Source organism: Pinus tabuliformis, chromosome X (assembly GCF_031772625.1).
Source record: "Pinus tabuliformis cultivar Carrire ecotype Pingquan chromosome X, CPIR1, whole genome shotgun sequence".
Lineage (NCBI taxonomy): Eukaryota > Viridiplantae > Streptophyta > Pinopsida > Pinales > Pinaceae > Pinus > Pinus tabuliformis.
Window position 1 is genome coordinate 468852264 of NC_142308.1, and position 10448 is coordinate 468862711.

Sequence of the window (10448 nt, forward strand, 5' to 3'; positions counted from 1 at the left end):
TCAAGAATAAATTGAATGAAAATGGAGAAGTAATTAGGAACAAGGCCAGACTCGTTTGTAAAGGGTATGCACAGCAAGAAGGAATAGATTTTGAAGAGACCTTTGCTCCTGTGGCAAGACTTGAGGCTATCCGAATGTTCCTTGCTCTCTCAAGCTTTCAAAACTTCAAGGTATTTCAAATGGATGTGAAATCAGCCTTTCTGAATGGAGACTTAGAAGAAGAAGTATATATTGAGCAGCCAGATGGTTTCATTCTTGGGAATGATCCAAACCTTGTATGCAGATTGAAAAAGGCTCTCTATGGACTCAAACAGGCCCCAAGGGCTTGGTACTATCGGTTGGACAAATATCTTCACCAACAAGGCTTTTCAAAAGGATCAGCAGATAGCAATCTCTATATAAAAGTTGAAAATAACAAATTGCTAATTCTTGTTGTTTATGTAGATGATATTATCTTTGGTAGCAATGAAGAGACTATGAGTCAAAACTTTGCCTCGGTTATGCAGAAAGAATTCGAAATGTCACTACTTGGAGAATTGACATATTTTCTTGGATTGCAAATTCAACAAAATGAAGGAGGTATCTTCTTGTCTCAAACCAAATACCTCAAGCAGATCTTGAAGAAGTATGGCATGGAAGAATCAAAGCCAGTATGTACACCCATGGTTACAGGATGCAGCCTCAGTGCAAATGATGAATCAGCAGCAGTTCACCAACCCACTTATAGATCCATGATTGGGAGTTTACTCTATTTGACAGGTACCCGACCAGATATTACACATGCAGTAGGAATTGTTGGAAGATTTCAAGCCAACCCAAAGGAAACTCATCTTCAGGCAGTCAAAAGAATCTTCAAGTATCTTCAAGGGACCCAAAACTATGGCTTATGGTATCCTAGAAATACAGATCTCACTCTTCATGCTTACACAGATGCAGATTGGGCTGGAAGTGTGGATGATAGGAAAAGCACAAGTGGTGGTGCTTTCTTCATGGGTTCCAGATTAGTATCTTGGTTCAGCAAGAAACAGAGTTCGATTGCCTTATCTACAGCTGAAGCAGAATATGTGGCTGCGGCATCTTGTTGCACACAACTTCTTTGGATGATGCAGACCTTGCAGGACTTTCAAATCACTTGCACTCCACCAGTTTCTATCTTATGTGATAATACTAGTGCAATTAGCATTTCAAAGAATCCAGTCATGCACTCAAAGACCAAGCACATACCAATCAAGTATCATTTTCTCCGGGAACAAGTGCTTGAGCAGAAGGTCAAGTTGGAGTATGTTCCTTCTAAGGAACAAGTTGCTGATATTCTCACAAAACCACTGCCCAGGGAAACTTTTGAATATCTCAGACAAAAGCTGGGAGTAGTTGATGCTTCATCCTGCTGTTGAAGCTTGTCTGTTCTACAGAAAAGTTGGTATACGCAAGTTACGAAAGGTATATACGCGTATACACGCGGATTTATGCTGGGAAAGTCGTGTGTATGGTGTACACTTGTTGCAGAAAGTATATCCGCGTCCATACGCTGTTTTGTGCAGGATAAATCGCGTATATGGAGTTCTGAGCAGCAAGGGCAAACTCTGGTTTGAAAAGGTCTGAGATGGGTATGTCAGAATCCTTCAGACACAGTTTCAGGAGGTGCAGCAGGCACAGGTTCAGGGGAAGCAGCTTAAAAAGTCTCATAAAGCATTGTTGGCATTTAGATGTTTTGGTTATTGGTTTCAGGAGAAGGAGCTCAGAAAGAAATCCTGGTTGCTGATCTAAAAGATGTTTATCAGATGCTGCTAGTGACTTTCATAAGTCTTGGTCTAGATCTGTTGTCTCTATGTCATGTATCTCTTTTGTGATATCTCTTTTATGATGTCAAGGTCATGTAACGGCCTAGGTTGGTTTCCCCACTATGCCTGGGATGATTGATGTAATATAATTGGTTGTTTCTGATGTGTCCCCTCTTGGTAGGGAGTATGGATGTATGTATTGAGTCTTTTGGTGATAGGAAGGTTCCTTATGGTGTAGAAGTCTTGGTTCTTGTTGAAGAACATCTTTTACAGATCTGGCCTACAGTCAGGGGGAGCATGATTCAGCACAGCCAAGCAGAGGTATCAGCATGTACTCAGGGGGAGCATAGCCCTTTGCCCTTGATGACAAAGGGGGAGAATGATTCTAAGGATCTTGAGGTTGCCATCAAGTCCAAAGGGGGAGATTGTTGGCATTTTGGCATAGGTGTGGCGCTTTGATACAGGTGTTGTCCTTGATGGCAACTCTCTTTGATGAAAGATCTCCGTTCAGACTACAGAATAAAGAGAAATCTAATATACGCCGGTTAATCAAGTCCAAGTTGCGTATACACGCTGGTGATATGCATACTAAGTCGCGTATACGCAGGAGAGCTATATACGAAGGCGCGTATACACACAGATGCATGAACAGAAAAGGGCGTATATGTCGGGAAGTTTCCTTTGGTCCATGGTAGTTAGTCCTCGGTACTTGTGCCCATGTCTTTGGACCAAAGTACCTCGACAGACGTGTAGATCTCTAGTTTTGAAGTTGATGGTTTTGGATTTCTATGGTTTTGGCTCTTGGTATTGAGCTAGGCCTAAGGCTATATAAGGAGGAGAAGATCATTAGGCAAATCATCTGGTAAAGGCTTGAATATCTGAAGAAGAAAGAGATCTGGTATGCAGGTTCTGGGTTGCTTGATCTAAGCTAAGGAGAGATCACTTCGGTTGATGAAAGACTAGATCTAAAGGATAGATCGGGATCTAATGATTTGAAATGCACTATTATGATATGGTTGATTATGCGTATTTCTAGATCTGCATACTGACGCAATGTTATGTTCTGGGTCTAACTGATGTCTGGTACAGCTGCAAGTTGATAGAATTTAATTTTAGATCTGTACACAGGTTGGCTTCGGTAAAAGCGCGTGTATACGCGGGTTTCTCTCATTGAAGTAGCGTATATATTTTTGGAGCTTGATTTTTTGAGTTACAGTTGGGTCTGACTGTTATTGCAGAGTTCTGTAGTCTGCTCTATGTTCTGGTAACTGGTGATTGACAGGGTTCAGTGGTTCAGTGATTCAAAGTTTGATGATGCTAGTATTGGTTGTTTTATGCTTCAATGATCTGTCTGTGGTCTACAGATTGTAATGTTGTGCTTCAGGAATATCCAGTCTGAAAATGTATGAAAGGTGGTACCTGAAAGAAAGAAGATTGTAGGTCAGCACCTACGTACTAGTATCTTAGCTAGTACTAGAGCAAAGGGGGTTGGAGCTCCCTTCCACGGAAGTTTGGAGAACGAGAGAAGGTTGTAGCCTTCTGCAGGTTGTAGCCTGCGTACTGGTATAAGGCTGCACCAGTACAAAAAGATTGTAAACTGAAGTTTCATATTAAAGAAAGATAGAGACGACTTGCAGCAGGTGGTTTTCACCCACATTGGGTTTCCACCTTATATCTTGGTGTTCATATGTGTGGTTTCTGTGTGATCTGTTCTACTGCATCTGTTTATTCCTAATATGGTGAATAATGTCCTCATGCACTTAACTGAAGATAAACTGACTGAATTATAAGATTTCTAGTTATACGTTGTTTTCTTTATTCACAGTTGCGTGTACACGCTGGTTCACTTAACGAAAGTAGCGTATATGTTTCTGAGCATTGAAAAAGTTTTATAGTTCTGATAATACTGATTCACCCCCCCTCTCAGTATTATTTCCAACATAAATCAATAACCATTATTCCATCACTAACTCAAGGAAGGTTAGATAACATCTCTGTGAAAACCAAACACTTCATAAAATCCACAGCTATTAACAAATAAAATTCTTGCAAGATTACTATCCACTTAGAATACTTAACCCCAACAATATGTTGATTGAGAAAATGTTTCATGGGCTTGGAGTCAGCAACCATGATGGCCTTATGCAAGATTTTTTAATGTCGTAACCATTAAGTCGCAAAGATAGCAACTAAAGCCAACTTTTCAATGTAAGAATAATGAAGTTCTACCCCCACCAATAATGTAGTAGATGGCATGCTTGTGTTTTCCTTCATATTATAGGACAAGGATGATTCCTTTTATCAAATCACAGGCTATGATATATAAGATGAAATATTTCCTATAGTTAGGAGGGATTAATAGTGGGGCCGACATCAAGGCTATTTTCAATGCATCAAAAGATCATTGTGCTAGGTCATCCCATACAAATGGTCTAGCTTTCTTAAGAAGATGCATGAAGCCCTTCGTGAGTTCAACATGGTTATTAATGAAATCGAGTAAGAAGTTTCCCTTCCCTTGTAAACTCTAAACTTGACTAATAGTGCATGAATGATGTAGATTGGTGATTTTCTCAACCTTTAGAGGATCAACCAGGATCCCATACTTAGATACGATGAAGCCTAGTAATGGCTTGGAAATAACAATAAAAATGCAGTTGTGGGGATTATACCAACTATTATAGTAGTGAAGACACGTAAACATGGCTTTTATATGCACTAGTTGATCAACCCATCATTGGGAATGTCAGCAAGGTCATCTAGGCATGCCTCAATAGTTCATTTGATGTAATGAAAAACATAACACATTGCTCGTTGGAAAGTGGCACAAGTGTCTTTAAGACCAAACAAAAATTTCCTATATGCAAAAGTAACTCAAGGAAAACTGAAATTTTTGTTGTGTTGGTCTTCTAATTTTATCTAAATTTGATTATAGTTGGAAAATCAATCCATAAATGGGAATATTTCACTTCCACAACTTCCATCGATAATATAATCAATGAACGGGTCAAGTAGTTGTTTGTTGGACATGTCTTATTCAACTATAATCAATGCATGCATTGAATAGGACCAGGTTTCTTGGTGACGGGGACAACGATATAAACTCTTGCATGGGCCCATGAACGCACGCCTTTAGCTAATTTAGTTCAATGGAGAGACAAGCCAGTAGCCCTTTCCATTGTTCAAGCACGATTAGTTTGAGCATCTCACTTTTCCGTAGGTTATATATTCACTTATGCAGCTTTTTTAATTGCCTCTACATCAGGTAAATTTGGTTAATTCTTCTTCATCAATTTCTCTATGGGGTATTGTCATTGATACAATGACAATACCCCACAAAGAAAAAGTAATCAACATAATATTACTCCATCTAAAATCTGATCTATATTTTGATTCCTGGTAGGTAATAGTACCGACTGAACTATTATGGCGAGAAAGAGTCTCATTCAGAGAGAGAAGAAGAGACAAGCACTAGAATGGAAATATCATTTAATTCGTCAATCTTTGGAGGAAAAAAGAAAAGTGTCATCATTGGATGAAAAATGGGAAATTCATAGAAAATTGCAATCTTCACCACGTAATAGTGCACCTACACATCTCCATCGACGTTGTTCTTCGACTGGAAAACCTAGAGCCAACTATCGAGACTTTGGATTGTGCGGGCACATACTCCGTGAGATGGCCCACGCATTTTTATTGCCCGGGATAACAAAATCGAGTTGGTAGGAAAAGAAAAAAAGTAATTGAAGTTTCTTGTGATAATGGGATATAGTACCCCTATCCCTATATAGGGATAGGGGTACTATATCCCATTATTGTTTTGTGTACCCATTCTGATTATGATATAAATCAATGGTGCGGAGTAGAGTAGTCTGGTAGCTCACAAGGCTCATAACCTTGAGGTCATGGGTTCAAATCCTGTCTCCTTGGCAAAGAGAAATTTTACCATTCAACCATACCCGCATTTCAATTATATGAATATCTATATATTCATATAATTGAAATGGAAAATTCATATATGTTCAATCCCATTTGTAAGTAGATACCATTTTTGAATGGTCCAATTATTAATTCAATTACGGATATGGAAAACCCCTCCTCCTTGGGCCTGAAGTAAAAGGCCCTTCAGAAAAGATATAAAGCCCTCCGGGAGGAGGGGGAGGGAGTGTGAACCTAAAACATCTAGAACATATCTAAGATATGAAAGAATTGAGGATACCTACAAAAAGGACTGATCCAATCCATAATGATACACCCGAAAATACAACATTTTTGCTACTTGACCAATCATCGGGAGAGGCAAGTGCAACAGGTACACCAATCACTAGTAAAAATGAAATAGCAATTAATGCAAACACAACTGATTAGAAAGCAATAGTCATGGTTGTGATCTTACAAGCTCCCAATAGATTTAATAGACTATACCATCTGATCCCCAATTTTCAATTCTGATCAAATGCACTATGGAAAGGATTTGACCATAAATTGATCGAGCTTTCAAACTTTTTCAATTTGATATTTGAGTGTGAGAGGAGAGGGAAATTCGTTTCTTTTTTTTCCATTCCAGATGATGAAAAATCATCATATGTCACAGGTATAGTTGGTATCGACCCAACTTTATGCTTATAGTTAGGGATTATACGAAGGCGTAGAATAGAAGTTGTCCCCGTGAGAGATGGCCAAGTGGTTAATGGCTCCGGTCTTGAAAACCGGTATAGATAAAAAAACTATCGAGGGTTCGAATCCCTCTCTCTCCTTTTGTTTTTCAACAATTGCATTTACCGGTCCAATAAAAAAAAAAGAGAATAGCTCGGCTGTATATAGCCGAGCTACAAGGATCCAGTTGGAAAAAGAGTATTTGAAAAGACTCATATCCCGCCGATATGGGAGATAGATGTAATAAAATTGAATCAATTTTTCTTCCATTTGATTTGATCTATTGTTTCAGTTAAGAGGAGTCATGGAAAGGACAAGTTCGAAATCACGATCAATCCCTTTCTCAAATCCTGCTGCAGCTACACGAGCCCTTCCCGCATGCCACAAATGACCTACGAAGAAGAAAAATCCTAGAACGAAATGGGAGGTGGATAACCAACTTCAGGGAGAGACATAATTCACCGCATTGATTTCGATAGCTACACCACCCACAGAATTTAAAGAACCTAAAGGAGCATGAGTCATATATTCTGCTGAACATTGTTCCTGCCAAGGCTGTATGTCTTTTCTCAACTTGCTCATATCCAAACCATTAGGGCCCCTTAGGGGTTCCAACCAAGGAGCACGGAGATCCCAAAAATGCATCGTTTCCCCTCCAAAGATAATTTCTCCAGTCAGAGAACGCATAAGGTATTTACCTAAACCAGTAGATCCTTGGGCAGACCCCACACTAGCTCCAAGACATTGGTCTCTAACTAAAAAAGTAAACGCTTGAGCTTGAGAGGCTTCTGGGCTGGTGGGCCCATAAAATTCACTGGGATAAACGGTATTGTTGAACCAAACAAAACAACAAGCAATAAAACCAAAGAGGGATAGAGCCGCTAAACTATAGGACAAATAAGCTTCTCCGGACCATATGAATGCACGGCGAGCCCATGCAAAAGGTTTGGTTAAGATATGCCAGATACCACCGAAGATACAAATGGAACCTAACCATACATGTCCTCCAATTACATCTTCTAGATTGTCCACGCTAACGATCCATCCTTCTCCTCCGAAAGGAGATTTTAGTAAATAACCAAATATAGCACTTGGGTTAAGTGTCGAGTTCGTAATTTTTCTTACATCTCCACCGCTGGGAGCCCAAGTATCGTATAAACCAAAATACAAAGCTTTTAGCACTGGAACAAAAGCACCAACACCTAGAAAGATTAGGTGAATACCCAAAATTGTGGTCATTTTGTTTCTATCTTTCCATACATAGCCAAAGAATGGAAAAGATTCTTCTAAAGTTTCGGGTCGTATGAGTGCATGATAAATACCACCAAAATCTAAAACCGCAAAAGAAATTAAGTGAAGTACCTAGATATTGTATATGGAAAAGTGTCCACGATTTCCCCACCAGGACCGACTCCCCATCCTAGAGTAGCTAGATGGGGAAGCAGAATCAATCCTTGTTCATACATAGGTTTTTCCGATACGAAATGAGCCACTTCGAATAGGTTCATTGCTCCGGCCCAGAATACAATTAATTCGGCATGAGCCACGTGAGCCCCAAGCAATTTACCCGACAAATTGATAAGTCAGGCATTACCGGCCCACCAAGCGAAACCAGTGGTTTCTTGATCACGACCAGCTAAAGCTATAGTTCCATTAAAGAGTGTTTCCACGGGGTAGGACCTCCTCAGGGAATATAAGGTTTTCATGAGGCTGATCTTGAGCCACCATCCAAGCACGAATACCTTTGTTCAGGAGAATATTTTTTGTGTAGAAATTCTCAGATTCAGGATCTTCTGCTGCACGGATCTCCTGGGAAACAAAATCATAGGCACGTAAGTTTAGAGCTAGACCAACTACTCCAATGGCACTCATCCATAAACCGGTCACTGGCACAAATAACATGAAGAAATTTAACCAACGTTTATTGGAAAAAGCAAGCCCAAAAATCAGGGACCAGAAGCGGTTAGCAGTGACCATGGAATAAGTCTCTTTGGCTTGAGTCGGGTTAAAAGCACAGAACGTATTTGCACCATCACCATCTTCAAATAAAGTAGTTTCCACGGTAGCACCATGAATAGCGCATAGAAGAGCAGCACCCAATACTCCGGCAATTCCCATCATATGAAATGGATTCAAGGTCCAATTATGAAAACCTTGAAAGAAGAGGATAAAACGGAAAATAGCTGCTACACCAAAACTAGGTGCAAAAAACCAACCAGACTGTCCCAATGGATAGATCAAAAATACAGAAACAAAGACAGAAATTGGAGCAGAGAATGAAATTGCATTATAAGGTCGCAATTGTACAGATCGAGCAAGTTCAAATTGACGTAACATGAAACCTATTAGACCGAAAGCACCGTGAAGAGCAACGAAGGTCCATAGACCACCTAATTGACACCAACGAGTCCAATCTCCTTGTGCTTCGGGACCCCATAATAGCAGCAAAGAATGTGCTAAACTATTAGCAGGAGTAGAAACTGAGGCAGTTAGGAAATTACAACCTTCCAGATAGGAACTAGCCAATCCGTGAGTATAACATGAAATCACAAAGGTTGTACCCGTGAACCATCCACCTAAGGCAAAATAGGCACAAGGAAAGAGCAATAGACCAGACCAACCCACAAAAACGAAACGGTCTCTACGTAGCCAGTCATCCATAGTATCAAATAAAGTTTTTTCTTCTTTAGAAGACTTTCCAAGGGCTATAGTCATAGCGATCCTCCTATTTCACTATTTCGACCATTTCTGAGCACCCTATATGATCAAAAGGTATACGATGAATTGGGGACAATTTTTCATCCATCATCCTTACAAAAAAAATAGGGTTCCGAAGATTCGTTGTTGGAACAAATATTTGAAACTGGACCGAACCGATTCAATATAGGTAAATGCATGATCGCTCGATCCCGAGTTTTCAGAGTTCCTATCTGATCCTCGAATCACCTATTGAATAACATCGATGGAACAATTTAAGGGGAGGGAAGTGCGCTTTCTGCCTTCCATTGACCAGATTCTATTCACAATATATATTCCATTCAATATTTTTTATTCATTCTCGTCTTGAACCTTCTGCAATGCAACAAAACGAAAAGGAGTATTTCTATTCTCTCTCATCCATCTCTATGTATACTACATTGTGGTCCGAGACGAATGAGTCTACGGGCAGGAACGAGTCGATTTTTTCATAACTCATAGAGCTAAATGAAATGACTCCAAAGTTCTTCTCCTTCTATAGCAAGAAGTTATATATTGAACCATTGTGATCCAAAAGTGAAACCCTTTTTTTCCCTTTTGTTTTCTCTTTTCACATCTTAATTTTGATTCGTTTCTCACCGGTGTAATCACCATACGGTACATTCATATGAAAATATTTAGTACATCGTAACAGAATCACATATTTTATTTGTGTATCAATTTCGTCTAAACAGAGAAAATACGTTGTCCGTAATTCGGCTCGGAATGGACTTACTTCAGGATCTATATCTCTTTCTGTCCAGGGAAGGGAGAAGAGATCATAAAAATCGATCCGACGAAACATTCAATCAACAACCAAATAGGGAGTTCGATCAACTAAATAAGATCGATTAATTTCGGATAGGAAAGGTCCACTTTCCAAATCTCCATCAAATTTCAATACCAGAGTAGCTTATATATTCATAAGCCAATGGGTCAGGTTCACTTACTTCTCCTCCATTTTTTCCACTTCTTTTTAAGACTGGTAATTTGAAATTACCAGGTATCCATAATACCTCTGATATGTTAAAAATTGACAAAGATCGAGTAAACTATATACTGAACCTATAGTAGCAGGATGAAGAAGATTATTATTGATAAAAATATAGTGGTCCTCCCCCCATATTAGTTGTGAGACTCCGTCATAACAAATGTTTTGCCTGAAACCTATCATGACAGATAATTTTCGTCCCTGAAAAAGGGTTTTCATCTTGAAAAGATGTGGATCATACGATGAGAAATGGACACCCGAGCCTTCTTTCTTCGTGGGAAACATGA